The 21,770-nt window shown below is 42.0% G+C and overlaps 1 protein-coding gene across 10 annotated transcripts in view; it reads left to right on the top strand.

The window, feature by feature from the left end:
• EOMES (eomesodermin) overlaps nucleotides 1–21,770 on the top strand; it is a 193,061-nt gene that overhangs the window by 131,068 nt on the left and 40,223 nt on the right. For 6 of the 10 annotated variants that reach the window (XM_085569295.1, XM_085569272.1, XM_085569267.1 and 3 more), the window contains 2 exons: nucleotides 19,950–20,061; nucleotides 21,134–21,212. The exons of 3 other annotated variants lie outside the window; for them this stretch is intronic. The gene's annotated coding sequence lies outside the window, so the exon portion shown is untranslated. Of the gene's footprint in view, nucleotides 1–7; nucleotides 7,961–19,949; nucleotides 20,062–21,133; nucleotides 21,213–21,770 lie in introns of those variants that run through there. One more of the 10 variants, XM_085569303.1, reaches the window with a different exon arrangement.

The raw sequence follows: 21,770 nt of genomic DNA, 5'->3' as shown, positions 1-21,770 counted from the left end.
GTAAGACAGAAATTTAGTATGGTCCTGTTTGTGTAACTGTGACTGTTTGAAGACCTTGTGAATAGTAGGGTAAAAGTGGGAATCAGCATCTAATCTATTTGATTGACAGATGTATCACAATTTGTCCATTCCTGGTCATTTTGCTCTTGTTGATGCCGTGGAGTTGCCTTCTGCTTTGACAGGAAAATGCCATCATAACCTGGGGTGTCCCAGTGTACACAGCCTGTGTGGAGATACATCCCCATAGGTACTTTATTGGCCAGGATACTGACTATGCCTCATCTCTGGCCTGAGCCATATAGGCAGATTAGGGCCTATTGTTTGCCCCGGGACAGAAATATTTTGACTTCATCTGCACCAAGGTTACCCACTGCTGTTAGTGTATTGATCAACACAAAATGTTGACCCACAGCCCAAGGGTCAGATGTTTGAGCTCAGCAGTGAAAAGAGGAAGTTTTGTTTCTGGGGAGTAGCTCAAAATAGAAGTGAGACCATGCTGCTTATCTTGGCTGTGTCACTGTCCACTGCTGTGCCTCGAGCAATTGAAGGTACAGGTCTTTAATACAAGCTGAGGACTTCTGTTCATCACTTCTCAATCACCTTATTCTTTCTGTTCCATACAAGACAAAGTGAGCATTATTTTTATTTTATGATACTTCTTGTGCCTTGACAAAGGAAACTCCTGGAAAAGGCCATGGAGATAGAAAATTACAATAATTGTGCCTGGAGAAGACAAAAGTGTGAATAAGGCTTTCAGCGGAAGTGTGACTGAGACAGTGTTGAATATAGGGCACTATAGTGAAACTGTTAATAAGCAGATTTACAAAGACAGGAAATGTGAGAAGGGTAAGCTCAGGATCAAAAGAGCAGATGGATTTCTTTCTTCAGACACAAAATGGCATAAAATTCTTAAAATTGCCAACATACAAGTTAATGACTTTTCCACAGTGACCACCACTAGAGTGAAATGGAAAAGATAAGTGAGATTAATAAGATTGATCCTCGCAACAAGGCAAGCAGAATCTTGAATTAATATACAGTTAATTGATACATACCTGTATGTAATAGACATTAACAAAGACTTCTAAGTGATGAGAAAGTTTCATTAACCCATCAGAGGACCTCCAGGGAGAGTTTGGTGTCCTGAGACAAGAGGCATTTCTAAACACTTCCTATTTGGCTCTCTTTTCTGGATTTTAAAATATCATTGTATTTTCTAATCATTTGCACTGCTTCAGGTCACAGTGAAGCTGCTGTTGTGTGTAATGGTGCTGCCAAGGGCAGCCTGCACTTTCAGCAGCAGAGACATCAAATCCCTGTGCTTGGAATTATGCCAGCATGGCTTTATGTGCAGGAGTGCAGTTGCCTGCATAAAGTCCCAATACAACCAGTACAGAATTTTTTTCTGTAGAATTAGTTTCCCAGTCTGTTTCATGACCTTGCCTTACAAACAGTATGTCAACTCATGTGGTTGAGGAAAGTTATGGAGTAGTATTTCTGAGTTTCTAGTCTTTGCTGAAGCAACTGCTTCTCCCAATCCCCTTACATTTCTAGTGGATGTTTGTTATAAGACCTTTGATGTGGTCCCCTAAAACATCCTTTACTCTAAATTGGAGAGAGATGGATTTGGTGGGTGGACTGTTTTGTGCACAAGGAATTGGTTGGATGGTCTCATCCAGAAACTGATAGTCAACATCTCAGTGTCCAGATGGAGATAGGTTGGTCCAAATGGTGTCCCTCGGGGGTCTGTATTGAAACCAGTGTTGTTTAATATATTCATCAATGACATAGACAGTGGGATCAAGGCTCCTTCATCAAAATAGCCCACAGCATCAAGGTGAGTGGTGCTTTTGACATACCTGAGGGACAGAGTGCCATCCAGAGGAACCTGAAAAAGCAGAAGCTTTTCTTATGTGAATCTTACAAGGTTCAAGGCTCAGTGCAGGATCCTGCACCTGGGTCAGTGCAGGCTCTAGTATCAACAGAGGCTGGAGAATGAACACATTGAGAGCAGCCCTGCTGAGAAAGACTTGGAGGACTGGTGGATGAAGAGCTGGATATGATCTAGCAATGTGTGCTCACAGCTGAGAAGGCCAACCATGTCCTGTGCTGCATCCAAAGCAGCATGGCCAGCAGGGCAAGGGAGGGGATTCTGCCTCTCCACTTAAGTGAGATCCCACCTGGAACACTACTTCCAGCTCTGGGGCCCCCAACATAAGGACATGGACCTGCTGAAGTGAGTCCACAAAGATGATCAGAGGGCTGGAATGCCTTCACTATGAAGACAGGCTGACAGAGTCAGGGCTGTTGAGCCTGGAGAAGTGTACTGGGAGCCCTCATTCCAGGCTTCCAGTGCTTAAATGAGACCTTTAAGAAAGATGGGGAGAGAAACATTTTATCTGGGCCTGTTGTAATAAGATAAGGGACAATGGTTTTATCTAATGAGTGTCAATTTAGACTAAATATTAGGAAGAAGTTTTTTATGGTGAGAGCAGTGAAACCCTGGAACAGGTTGCCTGGAGAGATGGTGGATGCCACATCCCTGGAGGCCTTCAAGGCATGGGCCTCTCAGAAACCTTAGCTAGTTGAAGATACTCCAGCTCATTGCCAGATGGTTGGAATAGGTGACCTGTAAAGGTCCCTTCCAACCTGAAATATTCTATTTTTCTGCATCTAACCAGGAATATCTGACTTTTTTCATCTAGCAGCTGTGCTGCCCAGTATTTTCAGGCCAACCAAGGCTGATGTGTAGCTAGTTTAATAGTCCAAAGTGGTGCTTTAGGATCTGGCTTATAAGGGGATCAGATGGCTCAGAAAACTGATGTGTTATGGACTATTGCAAACAAAACCAGCCCTGGCTACCTAAGCTGCCCAATATTTGTCATTATTCTCGGAGGGATCTGTTCCCCAAGAGTCTTTTTGATTGTGGTCATGGTTTGGCTATTAAATTGCACTAATTGGTTAGGACATGAAACACTCCTGGGATATCCCAGATTTCCTTTAACAGGGGGATTGAATGTGGAAAAAGATTCAGAAGACAGTCATGACAAAATTAAATTGTATGTGATATTGGAGATCACTTTTACTCTCTGAGTTTCACCTGTCAAGGTTGGGAGTTTGACAGTCACATTTTCCTATTTTTAATACATTTTTCTCTCCCCTGTGTGAAGCCACATGAATGGTGGGCAAAGCCAACGAAGCAGCCAGGGTGGGAGAACTTGAATTTGTCAGTACACAAAGCACTGCCAGATGCACGCACAAATGGAAACCTTGCTTCTAACAGTCCCCCCTGCTGAGGCTCATATTCAGTATTGCCTTTTATTGCCATGAATACAGACTTGCCTGATAGAAAGTGAGCTTCAGGTTTTCACAGTACTTTTTTTTTCAAGTGGCTTGGGTGGAGATCACAGAGGAAGTATGTGACCCCCTTCAACCTTCATACCACGAAGTATCAACCAAGATAAAACCTAAAAAGGGCTGTGCCAAGCTTTCCCAAGATTCTCATACAGAACAAGACTTTCAAATTTAGAAAAGGTACTTTCAGCTCAGAAGGGGATGAATGAGGAGCATTACTCCACCACAGCCCTTTCCACCCCCATAACTACCCAAACAAGGAGACAGGCAGTTCTTGAGGTCCCAGAGCTGATATCAGAGGAAGAGTGAGTGAATTGTGGTTGGACAGAGTAAGAATGAGACAAACCTACAAGGGTGTTGTACAAATTATGTTTGCCTTTGAGTTTAATCATAATACTAGAACCTGTAGAGGACTAACTTGAAGAAATATTTGCTTTTAAAAGAGCCAAGGAAAAGTCAGTACCTTGCTGGGGTCAGTGCAAGGTGGGCAGCACCATTTCCCACAGATACCCCTCAAAATATTGTCGTTTGAGACCCAACTCCATACCTACCCAAACCACAGGTATTTTACAGTATTCCTGCTGCAGGCTCCTGATCCTGGGGTCAGAAGGGACCTGTAGTGCTATTGGAAGTCTTCCAAGCTGCTGCATTCCAACAGGTACGGTGTACCAAACTTTGCTCTGTGTGGACATATTGAGAATAAATATATAAACATGTATTTACTGATTCCCTAAATTGGATTCTTCCCCCCATGGATTTCTGGCAACAGCATCTTAGAATGACTATAACAACAACAACAAAAAAAAAAAATTAGCTGTGACAATTACTTGAGAAGAAAATACTTAAAGTGAGGGCAAACTCTAGGCTTGTTCCTGGAGGTCTCCCTTTGGAAGCCTCCTTCCTTACTTGAGCATAAAAACAAGGGCAGTTTGGTGACTAAGGTTTTGTAGCTGGTCCTGAATTCATACAATCCTCTGAAGACAAAGCAGCATTGTATTTTCCTGATATGGTTTCTACCTGGACCACTGACATATCACCTTTCAATTCCTTTTGTTTAAATTGTCCTTCATCAGTTTCCCATCAGTTTATCAGTTATTTCTATAGATGTGGGATATGCACGCTGTGCCAACAGGCAAATAGAAATGCTGTTTCCTGTTGAGTTTAGCTCAGCTATGGTAAGTATGACCACAAAAATGTCTGCATTCTACACTAAAATAGTAACATTGAATTTCCTATCTAACCCACAGAAGCCAGGAAATTCATAACCTATTATAGGTTAAGCATAAAAAGGGGATTGTAAAAAAATACTTTAAAAATAATAATAAGAAAAAGAAATAAGCACTACAAGCACAGCATCTCAATGTCATAACAGAATTTTAGGTAAATTGTATTAACAATAATTAAAGAGGGTAGAGAGGAGGAGGAAGCATTCCCAATAGCTATCCTTGGAAGCTGCAAGATAGTCCCAGGGCTGCACTGGGGTACCCCAGGGGAAGGCTGGGACAGCTTTGCTCACTAAAGTCTTAACAAGGCACAGTCAACACTTAGCTCCCACTTCTGTCATTTGTTTGGTTTTGACATTTTGTTGTTACAAGAGCTTAAAGATTTTTTTTCTGTCTTTCCAATTCTTTCTGTGGGACTGTTGACAGCCTTTGGTGCATACACATTTCCATTGTTTTCTCTGCTTAAGCACTTAGTCAGATTTGCCCATTTGTTTGTGGGTTCTTCAACTGGCAACAAAAAAGATAATTTTAATATATATTTTTTTAACATAGGAAAATGTGATGCAAAACCACAAACACTGGGGGGATTTAGGGACAGGTGTAGTGACTAGGAGTGCAGTTAAGTTTTTGAAATGGCCTAGATTTCAGCTATTTCTCTGTTCTTTAAGTGTTGCTTTAAAGTATGAACAACAGGGAAGATAGTAATTGCTTTCCACATTCTAATTATAAATAATGAACAGAATTCACTAGAGCTGAGCAGGAAAAGTATGATGCAGGAGAGCAGAGGAAAAGAGGCCCTCTCTTTCCAGCAGAGGTGGAGATTTCCATGAGGGTGGCCCTTCCAGCTCAGTGCCTCCCACAGGTTTCACTGGGAGTGCTGAGCTGTCCCTGGACTGATCCTGCATAACACTGCTGGGCTTGTGTTTTGGGGTGGAGACACCTGCCAGTGCTGGTTAGATATAGTGTTGGGTGAATCTGAGATGATCTTGGAATAAAACCTACACAAGCTGGCTGACCTGGATGTGAGAGAGAACCTTGACCTGCATCTTCCTTGGCTTGTGCAGCTGCAGCCCCCACCTGGTCTGCCTCTTAGAGAGGAGCAGCTCACCATCACATGGGTCCCCTGCATGCAGGGACACTGAAGAAAGTACTCCATCGTGGTTTCCTCAATGGAATATCTTCAGCGGGTGACTACTGAGGTCGTAGGAGGTCAAAGAGTATCTTACCCAGAGATTTTTGGCAAAAGTGACACCAGGGCTTTGGGACAGTGGCAGAGGCACGTAGCAGATTGAGAACAGTGACCACTTTATTGTATGAAGATGACTGCACTGCCAGGATGACTGAGCGTGCCCTGAATTGTCTTGCCTTTGTTTGCTGGTTCTCAGACTGTGCAGAGCTCAGGCCAGGGCATTAAGTCTCTGGAGTCTGTGATTTCTTAGTCGTGCAGAGCTCTCCATACTGATAATAGTAAGATGAGAACATGGAGAAAATCCATCCCTTTGATACAGGTATATGCATCTGTTTGGATGTTGCTGACTTTGTGAGCACATATTAGGCATAAATATACTCAGCACAAATTTATGGGCATCTCTAGTAACAAACATTTCATTTTATAGCTTTTTATCTAGCATGCTAGATAAATATTGTGGGAAAATACAGGCAGATGCCAAAATGAGTGTTCTATTTGGACTTGTACATGCTGGAAAAAACCCACATAGACAACCACATCATCAGCTAAAATGTGCAGAAGAAATTGCTATAGGAGCAACTGATCTCTGTGCAAGAGTGCTGGCTCTGTGCCTACCAGCACACGACACAAAGAGGGAATAAGCAGCAGAAGTACCAGGGGCGTAAACAGTCATACATTCCTCTTTTTAACCTCAGTAACCTCTTTTCTCCCACTCATACCTCCACCCTCACCCTGAACACCCAATGAGTATATGAAATAAAACCCATATTTGTTAGTTATATGGTTCATGATGACTAATGGAGACTTTGTTGAATAAATTAGTGGGGTTTTATTTTTTTATTTGTGGTAAAAGTACATTAAAAATTACTCACAAGCTACACATGGGAACTATTTAAACCTAATTTGAAATTAAATTTATGTGAATGGTGAGCCAGAATAAAAATAATCACTTGAAATCAGTTTTAATAAGCAGAATTTTAGTCTGAATGGCTGTAAGGTAGGTTATGTTAAATGAGAGCTCAGATATAAATGTGGGAGATTAGTTCTTGGAATGAGAGTAGGCAGAGAGAGGGACGAAATGGGGGAAAAAGTAATTCAACAAAAACAACTTGTTTTAAAAAAAATCAATGAAATTATGGACAGAAATATACAGTGCTTTTAGGTGAATTATTCATTTATGTTTGTATGAAAGCACAACACTTTTCCTTTTACATGTTGCCATCTTTTTTCATGTAAATAATAATCTATATTCCTTGGAAAAAAGTATGAAAATATATACATAGTGATTAGAAATTGTTGAAACATCTTCAGATTTTTTGTCTGACTTCCCCTCCTTCCCCACCCAATCTCAATTTTTTTTCACAGATGGTTTTGACTTTTTGCTTTCAATAAATTTGGCAAAATAAATCACAGAAACCAAGGTTCAAGTCCTACATTGACCATGTTCTAAACATCTGTGTGGGCTATTTAATTAGCATGAGTGAATGTGGATCTTCTTGATTTGCTTTTAGTCCTCAGAAAAAAAAACAAAAAAAAGCACCCAGGAACCTGAGCTTGTCATCAAATTACATTATTTTAGGATACAAATCTTTAGATTTTTAGTGGAGGTGATGCATTCATATGACCTGTGATAATCTGTACAGGCTGACAATGCTTAAAGTCAGCAGACACTAACTGTGATATATAGACCCTTATGATCTAAGCTGCTCATTTCCAGACTTAGGTTCATTATCAAAGTATATTGCATTTGTCTCTAAAAGAGTGCTTAGATTAATGGGAAATCATAGAAATGTTAACATTTGCTTCTAGTACTTCATAATGAAGTGAAGTATCCCTTCCCTGAAGCTGTTAACCACAGGGGCCATTAGCTGTGTTCTTTGAAGTCCTAAAAATGTTGATTCTCTTGTGTACTGACTGAACATTTAAATTTAAAGTCTTTCTTTGGAGGACTTCCTCCTGGTCTGGAAGTGGAAACAGTGATGTATCTTGAGAAAAAGTGTTCTCACAGTGTTTCCTGCCTCTCTTGCAGCTACAGATCACAGAGATCGTATGTACTCTCTTCTTTGGTCTTCACATGTTGCTGAGAAGCTGTAAGAGATTGGGGTAGCCCATTGAACAAGTGCCCCAGTGCTCAGCCAGACCAGCCTTAACCTCCTAACCCCATCAGCCCTGATCATCATATCTTCATAGTTAGGTGAGAAGAGAGCAAATGTTTTTCTACTTAGTCAAAAACATTGTGTCCTTCTGCAGGAAGGAAATTTTGGCAGGGAAGGGAGGTAGGATGGGGACTGCAAGCCTCAGAAACAAGTGAAACCAGAGGAGTTCACGTTGCACTTTTCAGCATTGCAGTGGTAAATGTATTACATTAATTGCACAGACCTAATGGCACCCAACTGAAGAGCTTTGGTTGTCAAATTGGCTTTGAATAAAAAGCGATCTTAGGTTCTTACATACCACTTTGTGGTGTTGGCCTGGGTAGCACAGGGATCAGCTATGTGTTCATCAGCTTTTGAGGCTCCGAGTCACGTTTTCATTTATTCTTCAGATGCTGGGCTGATCTGGAAATAGTCAGCATTTCTGGAAACCAGGCAGTGACTTCAGGGCGAGGAACTTGCTGACTCATTTCTGGGTATCTCATGTTAACCCTTGTGTCACATCCAGCTCCCCGGGGAGGAGGAGGAGATGGTAGTGGTGCTGCTGCACAGGCAGGAGCTAACAGTGGAAAGTTGAGATTGCAGCAGGGAGAGGTATTGAACTCTTGGCAAGGAAGCTGGTGGTGGATGCAGCTTTGGCATAGCCAGGGCGGTCTGCAAGCAAGGATGGGCTCCATACGTGCTAGACAAAAGGGATGGCGGGTGGCCAGGGGCTCTGCAAGGCAGCAGCGTGTGCTTGTTGTTGGGGGTGAGTGTCCTTGGCAGGGAGCTGGAGGGGCCCTGCCATTGTCAGCCTCCCCTTGATTGCTCTGCGGGCCTGGAGGGGGATCTGTTGTGTGTTTTGTTTGTCATCTTTTGTTTGCAACTTGAAGCAATCGGCAGAGGGTAATTGCGTTTTGTTTCTGACAGCCCTAGCAGAGCATCCTCTGTTGTTTGTCAGGCCTTACTTGCTGTGCGGGTGGGAACCTGCAGAGGCAGGGCAAGAGAGCCATGGATCCCTTTGTCCAGTGCTTCCACAGCCTGGCAGTGGGCCTGGACCAAGGGGAGCTGGGGCAATGCCTGACCCTGGCTGTGCCGTCTGCCAAAGCACTGCTCTGCAGCCAGAGCTGCCTCCTTCCCCTGAAACCACCTTGCTGGGTGATCATTGGGAATGGCACAGGGGATCTTGTCAGCCACGCGCAGACGAACCTGAGCTGCTGTGGGAGGTGCCAGAGCACCAGAGGATCAGCAGCCCAGGGAGGATACAGGTCTCCACACCAGTGTCACCACTGAACATACCACACCATGAAATCATAGCGAAGGAGGTGAAGCTCAGGCCCAGCTCTGGGCCACCTTTCAGGGCTGAGCCTTTGCAGTGGCTCTGCCCATCTCTCCCTTTACAAGCAGGCAAGGGACACATTCCTGCTTCTGAGTAGCTTTTAGGGAAGAAAGAACCATGGAAAAAGCCAAAACTTCCATTAGCCCAAATAGCATGCACTGGCACCCTGGGCCTGCTGCAGGACCACAGCACCCTTCTGCATACCCCTGGAATGTTACAGCCCTGCCCGGATTGTGAGGAGTCCCAAGGTCACCATCCACAGCCAAAAATAATCCATCTGAACACCTCTTGGTTGCTGACAAGGAGGAGAGCCGCCAGCCTGCCGGGCACTGCGTGGTGGGAAGCTCGTGTGTCACTGCAGCCAGAGCCCACTGCAGGCGGGCTGCATGGGGCCCGGGCTGGCTGAGTCAATTGGCACAGGTCCACAGCTCAGGCTCAGGTGGAAGTGTGCTGACCCGCAACAGGCTCGAAATCAGTCATGCCCTGAGAAGTACAAGCCACTTTCCAGTTTGCAAGCAGCAGGGTCCCCTTGGTGGTTTGCACCTCTCTAATTATTTTTAAAAACATTTTGATGCACTGCCAGTTTTAAAGAGAAGTGGTTTCAATCTGCTGCCTGCTCTTTTTAACAACAGGATTTTCAAACATGTTGATATATAAATGAAATGCATTTTGATTTAATGGCTTTTTTTTTTCCATTCCCCGACCTTGATTTTGCCTTGCCTGTTTGGTACAGGACAGCACAGCCCACATGGCCCTTGTGGCTTTTGCTCTGCATGGAAGGCATGAGGAGCATTGCTGAACACCCAGCTAAGGGGGTTCTTGGGCACTGCTTGGTTAATGCAAGGATTCTGCAGGTCTGGTCTTGTCCACATCACCTGGTCACAAAGACAAAAGCTAATTCAGAGAGATCAGCGAGTGATGATACTCATCATCTGCAGCACTTGAAATTCCCTTTTGAACTTAATTTTCCTGCCATAGTGCTCACTACTTTTTTCTCTTGATTATTTTTTTGTTTTGTTTTGGGTTTTTGTTGTTTTGTTGTTTTGTTTTTTGTTTTTGCTTTGTTTTGTTTTTTGTTTTGTTTTGCTTGGTTGTTTTTTGCTTTTTGTTTTTGCTTTTTTGTGTTTTGGTTCTTTGGCCTTTTTTTCTGTTACTTTTTTCTGGTCTGCTTATCTCCATCAAATAAAAATCAGTTGTGAAGATCTGAGTTTTGTGGTCTTTCTGTGTCACTGCTGTGTGGCACATTAAGCTGACTTGAAGTTTTATCTATTTTCCTATTGCTTTTTCTCCATAGAAAGGCTAACGATGCTCTGGTTTTACTTATAAACAGATTTTACTGTGTCTTTCTCACCTTAAAGTATTTAAACTCATGCATTTCTAAGAATGACACTTCTCTGAAATGCTAATCTAAAATTAAAGCTGCATCAGTATAAAAATGAAGACATGCTAGATTGCAGACTTAATATTTAAGGTCCCATCCACAGAAGTCAGGTATCTTCTTTCTCCTGTGTCTTCTGTATTAATTTTAGCAATTTTTAAACTATTACATGCATATTCCAAGATGCATAAGTGATGATAAAGCAGAATGTATTTGGGGAAAAAAACTTATATTATTGCTGACAATCTTATATTTTCACTGATACAACATAATCTAATTACTTTAAACTTACTTTAAGTATCTGTAACATTTTGTAGCCTTGCATCTACAAGAAAGGGACAAGCTGATTTTGAAACTCAAAATATTGAGGAATATTAAGAATCTACTTTGGTTTAGAATCCTCTAGACTGGAAATGCTGACAACGGGTTTTTCACTGGTTTAATTCTATTTCCACATCTGTCTGGATGAAGTTTCTGGGAGCTGAAAACATTGTAAATCAACTTTTTCCCCCTGTGGTTTTGATTCTGTTTAAATGTAGATTTAAAAAAAAAAAAATCAAACAAGCCCCAAACCAAAAATTTTGCAGATTTTCCTTGAGATACAGACTTCATCTTGGCTGAAATTGGCTTTGTCTTGACTGAAATTATTTTGATGTTGCATTCTGCAACTACTTTTCTGATTTCACTGCTTTTTGAGTCTGAAAGCTTGTGGGAACAACTGATTCCTAGCCCCAAGGATGCAATTTCAATCCCTGAATGGAATTTATTTAAGAACCAGGCTCAATGATCATTATGGGTCAGTTTCAAATCAGAATATTCTGTGATAACTGATTTTTTTGTATACAGATTCTAATTTAATGCCAGTCCTTGTATCCTTGCAGTCTGTCATCATGTTTCATTTTGCCTGGGTGTGCTTTCTGAACATTCATGTAGCTTTGAGGAGGGTCTAATGATTTAAGATATACATAGCTCTGAAGAGCTTTTGTAATGCCATTAAAGCTTTGTTTAATTTTGATAAAAGCTTTATCAAACAAAAGAGCTTTGGTACAAAAGCAACCTCTTCAGACATAATTGAGGTAACTTCTACTAAGCAACTCAATGAGCAGTCATGGGACCTGGAAAGATGGCTTTTGAAATAATGCTTGCTATTGTACAATCTGTGTTTGATGACATCAGAAAGAGCTTTATTTTGTAATGGAGCTTAGAGTTTGCAAGGGGAAGATAGGGTTGAGCTAGAGAATGGCTGGGATTTACCCAGAGAAGTGAGCAGAGCCCAGTATAAATTATCTTAAAGAGGAAGGACTCAAATCTGTCCTTTTGCTTCACCTCCATATCATGGCTGGTCTTTTTCATTACTACTGTTTTTACCACTCTAACATTATTAAAAGTTGCAGAATCTTCTATAAAGCAATACACTCCTACTGGTTATTGCTAGGCTGAATAACAAAAGAGAATAAAAAAGACAAACTTACTTAAATCTAAGTTCTTAAGTTTACTTAAATCTAAGTTCTACACCCACTCGTAACCTTTTGACTAATAACATAACTTCTGAAAAATCCTGCTGTGTGCAAATGCCTCCATGCCACCCCACACACATTGCTGGGGTAATAACTTCTGAACTATCTGCAGGTAATTTTGTCCAGTCTTCAAAAACACTTCAGCTTTTTGCTGAGATCTTGGTTAGAAGTCAAGTTCAGAAATTAGTCTGGAAAGAATTGAGAGTGATGTAAAATGGGCTAAGTTGCATGTCAACTGTCCAGTTTCTTCTGAAGTGGCAAGTTACAGCAGCATTATGCTCATTGCACATTCACTGCCAAAGAAGCAGGATGGACCTCCTCAGTCATCACCTGCAAGTTCTCACTTGTCTTTCTTAAGACTTCTTCAACAAACACATTTTATTTGTTGCAGTAACTGTTCTAACACAAGAACAGTAAGATTTCCCCATACCTGCCAGTTACCTTTAGATTAATAGATGGACATTAGATAGACAACATAAGGACATTAATTTGAGGAGATTTCTAATATCTGTTTGAACTAGAGAATATTTTTCAGGTGTCTTTGATTTAAATCTTAAAGAAGAAAAACCAAGCACATTTGCAGTTCATCACTTTTCCTATTGTGAGGTGCAATATTTAAATTCAGGTCTATCCTGAATAATTTTTTTTATTGCCTGGGGGAAAAAAGAAAGGGCAAACACAACATCTAACTGAAGTGTTGCCTCTTCACCCTGTTTTTCACTAGTGGCTTCTGCCTCCTCAGATAGCATGTGACTTTGCAGTCAGTTGAAGTAGGATTTGGCAAATGTGAGGGAGCAGAAGCATCTGATGCAGCAGTAGGATATGCCTCCAGACCAGCTGGGTCTGGACTACAAAACTTCCATGGGCAACAGATCTGAGGTAAACCCCACAATCTACCCCTAACTCTAAATGGGGAACAGAGGAGAGCACTTGACCAGAGGAATATTAGAACTATGATAAATTAGCAAATGAAGAATACTGTGAAAGTGAATATTGGTAATCCAGTCCTGTTTACTAGGTATTATTCAAAATCACCTTCCCTCAGCTGGTAGCCATAGAATGGTGTTGTGCCTTTACAAGCTAAATTAAAGAGCCCTCTACTGCTAAAAATCTACTTGACAAGGTGCTTAAGCTGCTGAAGTGTATAGAGGATAATAAGGTCAATTTGTCCTGCTAAAGTAATACTGCTCCTTGCAGAGGCTCAGGTCACATTAAAGGCTGTCGTGATTTTGTAGCAACTCTGGTTAAGGGAGGGAAATAACATATATATTGATATATATTGCATTTCTATTGATATACCTGCACTTGCATGTGGTAACTTCCTGATACATTTGTCTGTGGCAAACAAGGCTCCTCTCTGGCATGGCTACCACTTCCAGGAACAGGCTTTACAGGAACAGAGATGAGACCTGGTTGCATGGACTGTTCTACACACCACATTGAAGGACATTGACCTGTTGGAGTGAGTCAGGGAGGGAGACCAAGTCATTTAGAGGGATGGAGGAGCTCACCTACGAGGAAAGAGGAAAGGCAGAGAGAATTTGGTTTGTTCAGCCTGGAGAAGAGAAGGCTTCAGGATGACCAAATTGCAGCCCTCCAGTATCTGTAGGGAGACTACAAGAAAGATGGAAAGGGACTTTTTACAAGGACACATAGTGACAGGACACGGGATGTTTAGAAATGAAAGAAGGTACATTTAGACTAGATGTTAGTAAAAATGCTTTACTGTGAGAGTGGTGAGACACTGGAACAGGCTGCCCCATCTCTGGGAGTGTCCAAGGCCAGGTTGGATGGAGCTCTGAGCAACCTGGTGTAGTGAAAGGTGTCCCTGCCCATGGCAAGGGGGTTGGAACTAGATGATCTTTAAGGTCCCGTCCAACCCAGGCTATTCAATGATCCTACAATTCTATGTCACCATCTCTCTCTAGGTGACTTTGCTATTGGGTTTTGGGGTTTTTTTTGGTTTGTTTTCCTTGCACTGCACATCCTTGTAGCAAAATGGCCTCAAACATCGGTGAAATAACTTCTATAACTATGAGATGGCACAGCACAGTGTCAGTCTCAGGATGCTTTATTTTTTTCTGTAAAAGCAAACCACACCCAAACTAGCACCATCAGTCCAGATTCAGGGTGTGCTGTGGCCTTATTTCAGTTTGCCAGTGCTGATAAACAATGCATTTGCCATTTGTAGTCACTTAAACTACTTGGGGCCAGGCTGTTGCCCCTCTTGTGCTTTAAGTTATGCCAGCAGACTTTAAAAGTCATGCTTTTGACAAAATAGCATGTTGTGGTGACTCACATTACCAATCTGCTGCCTCTAAAACTTAGTGGATGGTACCCACACCTGAGGCAAAATAAAGGGAAACCTATCACCTGCCACCATGGCTGCTTAAGGCAAAGAGTTTAACTTAAAGCAGGAATAAAAGCAAAATGCATTCCCAGTAATGTCTCCCAGGAGCTGTGTCTGTACCTATTGAGGCTCAAGGGCTGCTGCTGTCAGGTGGAGACCAAGGAAAGCAGCTGAGACAGAGCTCCCAGGCTGCCTCATATCTGCTAGGGGCTGTCAGACTGCTTTAGCTCTTTAGTAACACATTATAGTTTAAAGCTTCTCGCTTGTGCCTTTTAAATGTCATAACTGAAATCTTCTGCCCACTCACTGGAAGCAATCTCAGTGGCTTCAATAGACAATAGTGATGCCAAATTTTTAAGGTGACCATATGTTATCTCTGTATCTGCACTTCTGTCTTTGCTGCTGTTTGTCAGTGCCTGTACACAGATATGAAGAGCAGCACCTGACTGCAGTATTTCACAAGGACACATGAAAACAGTTAAATACTTCTCAAAAATTATTTCTCCTTTTATCCAAGAGGACACAAGAATTGCAGACAAAGCTAAATCCATAGAAATGCAGGTTAATATCCAGTTCCTAAAAACATGACTAGCTTCAGTCAATGTAACTAGCTTCAGTCAAAATGTGATGTGGATGACAGAGCTGTGTGCAGGTTGTATCTGATGTATGTGAACCATGCTTTGCAGGGCAGGAGGAGGACATGGGAGAGAATCCAAAGTAAGCCTCTCAGTGTTGCTCAGGAACCTGGCATGTGTCCTGGATGGTGTCTGCCTTCACATTCCTCTTCCATCTCTTTTTCATGAGAGGATAAGCTGTTTTGAACAGCACAAAAGGCACTGTGGTCCTGTGGTGGGTTTGAAGAGAGAGCCCAAGGAGGGATGTTTTCAGGTGGCCATCCCAGTGGCAGCTTCCCTGAAATGTGACTGAGTGATGGTGCAGTCTGCCTCATCCACTCCAGAATTAATGAATGGTGAAGGAGCACTGCAAATAAAACACAGAAGGAAACCCAAGGATACTTTAAATTGGGTTCAATTTTATCCACTTACTAAGTTGAATCATTCTTAGCACACAAATGTGCTTGCATTTAGAACTCACTTAAATTTATTTGTGGTTGTGACCATGGGTTTCAAGGAACTAAGAAAAGCAGCTTACACCATGCAGTTAGGGTTTCATACAATGTATGAAAAGCACCCCGCAAAAGAGAAGTCTCAGCATGAATATGGCCTAATTCCTTTGTTTCCTGTAAGAAATCTGTAAAAGCCGGTGATCAGTAAGCTGATTGGATCTGATGAGCCTTCAGGATAAACCTGAGGCCACTGATGACTTGATTGAATAGCCCCATCACTGTACATCAGTGGTATTTGGAGAATTTATTTTGCTTTTGCCTTTTAAGTCACTTAAGTGTCTTAAGTTAAGTTGTTTCTCTGATGCTCTCTGTAGACAGTGAGGAGCCTGAATCTTTGGGAAACCTTCCAGCCCTGTCCTTCATTCTGCTTTTCTACACACACATCTAATGGCCTTATCCCCTGATAGAACAGATAGTTTGTGGATGAGCCTTGAAGCTATTTCCTATTTAACTCTGAAAAACTTTTTGAGGGATAAGGAAATATGGAGAACACAAGAGTGAAGCTATTACGTGTGTATGTGTGACAACTTTAAAAATCCAGCTGTATAGTATATAAAGTATGTTAAAAGTATATTAAAAGTGTATAAAGTATATAAAGCAAACTTTCTTCAGAAAGTTGTGTTCCTTCTTCCCCTAATGAGAAGTATCCACTTTGCCTTTTCTCTCAACTCTTCATTGACAGCAACCAAGCTGTCATTTTCCCTCATATGCACAGAGAGTGAGAGCCTCCAGTCCAGAACCCAGGGTGCCTTACTTCAGCACAAAAAAAAGGAGAGTAAGGGGAGGCTGAGGAATCCTGTCACAGAATAAACAAGAGCTCATCACATAGTCTGCGCAATGCTAAACATAAGGGAAGTTTCCTGTAGTTCACTGAGACTTTGAGGCTATGCAAAAATTTGGTCTAATAATCTTCAGAACAGAAGTATAGCAGCCATTTCAGGTTGAGAATATTACCCTACTGTTGGTTTTGTATGGTGCAAACAAATAACCATGTCCTGAGAGAGGAGTCATTGTATTCAGAAGGTATTTATTTTTGCTCTGAGAATCTTTAAACATGCACTGTTTATCTCTTAAACTGCAAGTGCATCTCTCCTTCTCAGCTAAAAATTTTCCACGTGACATTGTCATTTAGCACTTCCAACACTGTTGGTAATACAGTACATCTGTCTTGAGCAGAATTAAAATTTGGTTTTACACCTCAGTCCCCTCTTAAATCTTTAACAATAACAAAATTAAAAAGTCTGTGCAGAATACAAATGTATTTCTATTTTCTAAACATTCAAGATGTTTCATGGCTCCCAAAAAACCCAGCACGAGAGCAAGAACCTTGTCAAGAGATAATAAAGCACCCATCTTGAATTAATTCTGATCTAATCAAATCAAATTTGATCTGATCTAATGTAATCTCATGTTTGTCCAACCAGTAGGACTCTGTTATCTGCAGACATTATGCCCACACAATGGACTGGGAAGTTACTCCCTGCTTTAGACATGGATATTTTAATAGTTGGGCCGGTTAGTCCTCAAATTGTTCTGGTTTCATGGGATTATGCCATGGAAAAGGAGTCAGATTGATCTAGCACTGATATGAAGTGTTTGTATCATGTCTAGAAGCAGCAAGTGTGGTTCTTTTAGGTGATCTGCTCCTCTGCAGAAAGTGAGAGTAATTTTGACAGTAATAGATAGCTAGGCTAGTCTAAGAAAAATAGTAAAGGGAGGCAATTTCTGTTACTAGCTCAAGTGATAGTTGGGAAAAAGGGATAACCTTTCAAATTATCAAATTATTTGCTATTTCAATTTCAAATTATTTTCTTTAAAGTCTATTCTTTCTAGCTGTCTTAACATTATTTATCCCTGGAGAGCTTTCCTTGTTGTTGTATTTTTCAGTGGTTTCTCCATTTCCTCATCTCTAAAGAGCTGACAAGTCACTGAGACATGTCAAATCACTGGGGGGACATGAGAGACCTGCAGGGACACCATCTTCATGCTGAAAGCAGGCAGGTTCTGATTAAATACTGTGTGGATATCATGATGACTCCCACACATATGCTGCAAAGCTGTAGGAGCCATCCAGAGGACCTGCATTTCCTACTGGTCTTCCACTTTGCTATGGAAAAGCACAGAAAGAGGATTCTTCATCCCAGATTTTACCTGACTCGTAGCCAAGCATATGTGTAAAGGCTCTGCTCAGTCTTTGTGAAGACTTTGCTGACCCAAACCTATGGAGTCCTAATCCTTCTGTGCAATAACGTAAGCAAAGATCTTCAGCACGTGTTGCAGTCTGTGCAGACGCCTTGTCTGCGTCCATCTGAGTCAAAGAACAGCGGCAGGGAAAATCCCTGGGACGGGAACTCGGTCATCTGTGCTGCTACCTGGTCCAAGCAGGCAGCAGCCCTCCCAGCGGGTCGCAGGCAGTGCTTGGGAGCCAGCACGGGCCATTCCCAGTGACCAGACCGGAGGCAGGTTTTGGAAAAGGAGAGCAGCCGGTAGCATAGACACAAGCCATACTGTGCTGGCTGGCCTCAGTGACCAAAAGCAGTCCCCAGCAGGTTGAATTTAAAGCTGTATAGGTGCAGGTTTAATTTAAATCTGTACAGGTATGGCTTTAAAGCTGAAATGTCTTTGGGTGACAGTGGGATGGCAAATAGTGTCCTCATGCCAAATATTGATGAGTGTTTAATATACATTTTGGGCACATGCTGTGACCAGGAAAGATTGCCTACTGATGTTGTGAGAGCTCCTGATTCCTGCAGTGCTGTGGTGCGGGATGAGCACGACAGAGGAGAATCACAAGTGTAAAGTGCTTTAAAGATCACACTCCAGCAACTCTTACCAGAAAAATACTCTTGATTTGAAGTGTGATTTTTTTAAACAGCAGTTCTATTCTACCAAAAGCATTTTGTAGATGCAGTTACACTAAGGAAAAAGTAAAAGCAATGACCAGTACAGCTTCTTTAGTCTGGGGTGTCATTGTGAGCTGCACTGTCAGAAGCCAGATGCTATATGCAGAAGCAGCTCCTCGGGTGGAGGGCATAGCCAATGTTACCTGGTCTTCTTCTAGTGCAAATTTGTCCACTTTGCAGCACTACTGACTTTTTGGTTATAAGCCATTTTTACATCAATTCCCATGCATAGTTGTAAAGAGTTGTCTGTTCCAAACTGGTGTGAATTCCAGTGACCCTTCCTGCCAACAGCAGTGATGGGTATGGTCTGAGCATGCCGAGGTGTTGAGGAGGGCCTCCTGCATCTCCATACCTTATCTCATGACCATTGCCACTTGGCCACTTGGTGCTGTCCTTCTTCAGGGTGGATAGGACCAAATCCCTCACTAAGCCTGCCCCAGGGGGTCAGTTACTCTGAGTTTGCATTGCAACAAAATTACATTGCTTGATTTTTCACTTTAAACTCAGGAATAATAATTATTCTGAAATCTGCCTGGAGTGAAGACAGAGATAAACAAAGTTTAGAATACTTCCTAAAGAGAATTTAAGGCAGGCAGCTTAGAAGTCTCAATAAGATGCCTAACATCAAGTAGACTAATCCCTCTCCTTCTCCAAGAAAATCCTGTGTGCTGTGGAAGAACTTTTGGAAATGCACTATATGTAGTATAAGAAAAGAAAAAGGCAGATCTCAAGTGACAATGACTGACTAGTAACATATTCTATTATGGATTGCATAAGTTTTACTGTGCAAGCATCATCCATCTGCACACTCCCTTGTGCCTCTGGTATTAGCAGTAGAAATTCACATGCACACACACATTTCTGGTACAAAGCACATGGAGCTTAAGAGGAAAACTTGTCTGTAAGCAAATTGAGCAGTGTTTGGATTGAACATTAATGGTGCTGTAAGGCCATCAGTAGATAGGTGGTCCCAGGAAGAAAAGTGACACATCCATTATGCTTCCTGTTTCTGAAAGGAGGAACTGATATCCCAGTGCCAACACACCACTGCCCCAAGCTGGCAAATGTCCCTGCACGTGCAGGAGATAGGGCACAGCAGGGAACTGCAGTGCTGGCACTTAGTGAATTGCATGTCAGCCTCCTCTCAGTGGGCTCTCCAAGACCATCAAGGGCACAGATAGAAGAGAGGGGATTTGCCACATACTGAGAGGTTGTGGGAGCAAAATGCAGCTTTTTTCCTCTGCAATAGACATGGTGTTTGAAAGGAGTCTCAGGAGCCAAGAGTAATGGGAACCATTACCTGTCCCATGTAAAATATTCATCCTGCAGTATAACAAAAGTTTTCAGAGAAGACTAGTTGAAATTATTTGGGCAGAATTCTTTTCTTCTACATGCTCTCTTTATAAGAGATGAAAGATTGGTCTGTGTTTGCTCTCAGGTCAGGACTCCACTATACCAGCAGACTGGCAGATTCCCAACAGAAAGATACTCCCCACCTTCAAGAACTTGTGATCTGAAAGTCAGACAAGAAGCTCTGAACAGAGACACAGGTCTGTACAACAGTCAGAGAAACTGTGGGGTGCTTGGTGCTCCATCAAAGAAGTATGATTTGGGGATAATATTGTTGCTTTTTGATGTAGTTTTATGGAAATGCATCTCAGCAAAGCACAGAGATGAACAATAAGGGTGAGTGAAGGGAATTAATTAGCCTGGTCACACTTGTGTGGGATGCAAGAGACAAATGTCCATGATGAAAGGGTTACAAACCCCAGGGCAGGTGTGTTGTGTGGTGGTCTCAAAGCTGGGCTGGATTTGTTTCTAGCATTTAATATGGCTTAAATGTATCCTTGAGCTGGGCATGGTGAGGGAGGATTGCTCTTGAATAAGAGCCATCGGCTTTGACCTCAAGTCCTGGCCACAAAACCTGTAAATGAAACAGCAGATTAGAGAAGGCATAGCTACCACCCTAGTCCAAAGAAGGCTTCTTGGCTAGAAGCAGGTCATGCAGAGAACTGAACGAGCTGCGCAAGCCTCTGCGTGGCAGGGCTGCAGCACTGCAAGTACAGGGAGCCGTGCTTGCTCTCTCTTTTCCTGGCCATAAACACCTAAGGTCTGACTCTCCTGGCTCCTGCACTCTGCATAGTCATTAACACCGCTTTGAAGAGCTGGGTTAGTGGTGTAAAATACTACCATTTAGTAAGGCATCATTTTACCACCACTTCACAGTACTGTAAAATGAGAATCTAGGCTATGGGGCAGCGGAAAAGTTGAGCCCCAAGTATTCACCTCATTAGAGAATCTTTTGCTGTGTGAATGGGAAATAACAGGGGCAATTCCATCTGTCCTGAAATTACACAGGCTGCCTGAGTTTGGTCTGGTTTTAATGGAAGACCAGAGCAATAGAATAGAAAAAATATTAAATTAATATGCAGAGCTAGTGGATTTGGAGCAGGGACTGAATTTTACTTCCCATTTTCCTGCTTTTAAGTAAAACTTCAAGCAACACCTTCTCTACTGTATTTAAAATAATTTCTATAAATATATAATAGAAGCACAAAGACGTGTATGTAGGTAGTGTAAATATATATTTGGAGATTATACTATTCTCAATATGTTTTCCAGGAAAATTCTGTTTGAAAAAAAATATTTTGCCCTTTCATGTGGATTCTCTCACCCTTTGCATGTATCTTGCCTGTGGAAGGTAAGTATTTCATTTTTTTTCTTTCTTAGTTAGTTTGGGTGCTTTTTTTTGTTAGGTTTTCTTTGCCATAGGCCCTGAAAACAATAATAACAGAATACTGTGGCAGTTGCTTCCGTGTGGCTTGCCAAAGGGGTGTTAAGAAATTTTTCTGGTTGTTCTGTATGTGTGAGCTGCAAAGAGGTGATAAATTGCTGAAGGAAATTAAAGCGGGGGTGGTGGGGTGGGGTGAGGGGGTTGGGAGTTGAAGCTCAAGTTTTGTACTCTTCTGATTCGGGTAGTCTGGATTATAAAATGGTTTTGTTAGAAATCAAAAGTTTAGTTGCTCTAAACCCAGGGGTGCTGCAAAGACAGATTAATAGATTAAAAATATCATGCAGCCTCTGGTGCTTCCTGTGCTTGGTTTACTCAGGTGCTGGATAAAGAAACCACAATATATCAGAGAGGAGTAGTGGTAGTTGTGATACTTTGGACAAGCAATCATTTCTAATCCTGGTGATTCCCAGAGCAGGGCTCTGCCACCCTCCCCTTGCGGTGTGGAGGCACCCAGCTCACGTGCCC

The sequence above is a fragment of the Lonchura striata genome, chromosome 2 (genome assembly GCF_050655825.1).
Source record: "Lonchura striata isolate lonStrDom1 chromosome 2, ASM5065582v1, whole genome shotgun sequence".
In the NCBI taxonomy this organism is placed as follows: Eukaryota; Metazoa; Chordata; class Aves; order Passeriformes; family Estrildidae; genus Lonchura; species Lonchura striata.
The sequence above is the reverse complement of the archived record's forward strand: the minus strand, read 5'-3'. Positions and strand labels throughout refer to the sequence as shown.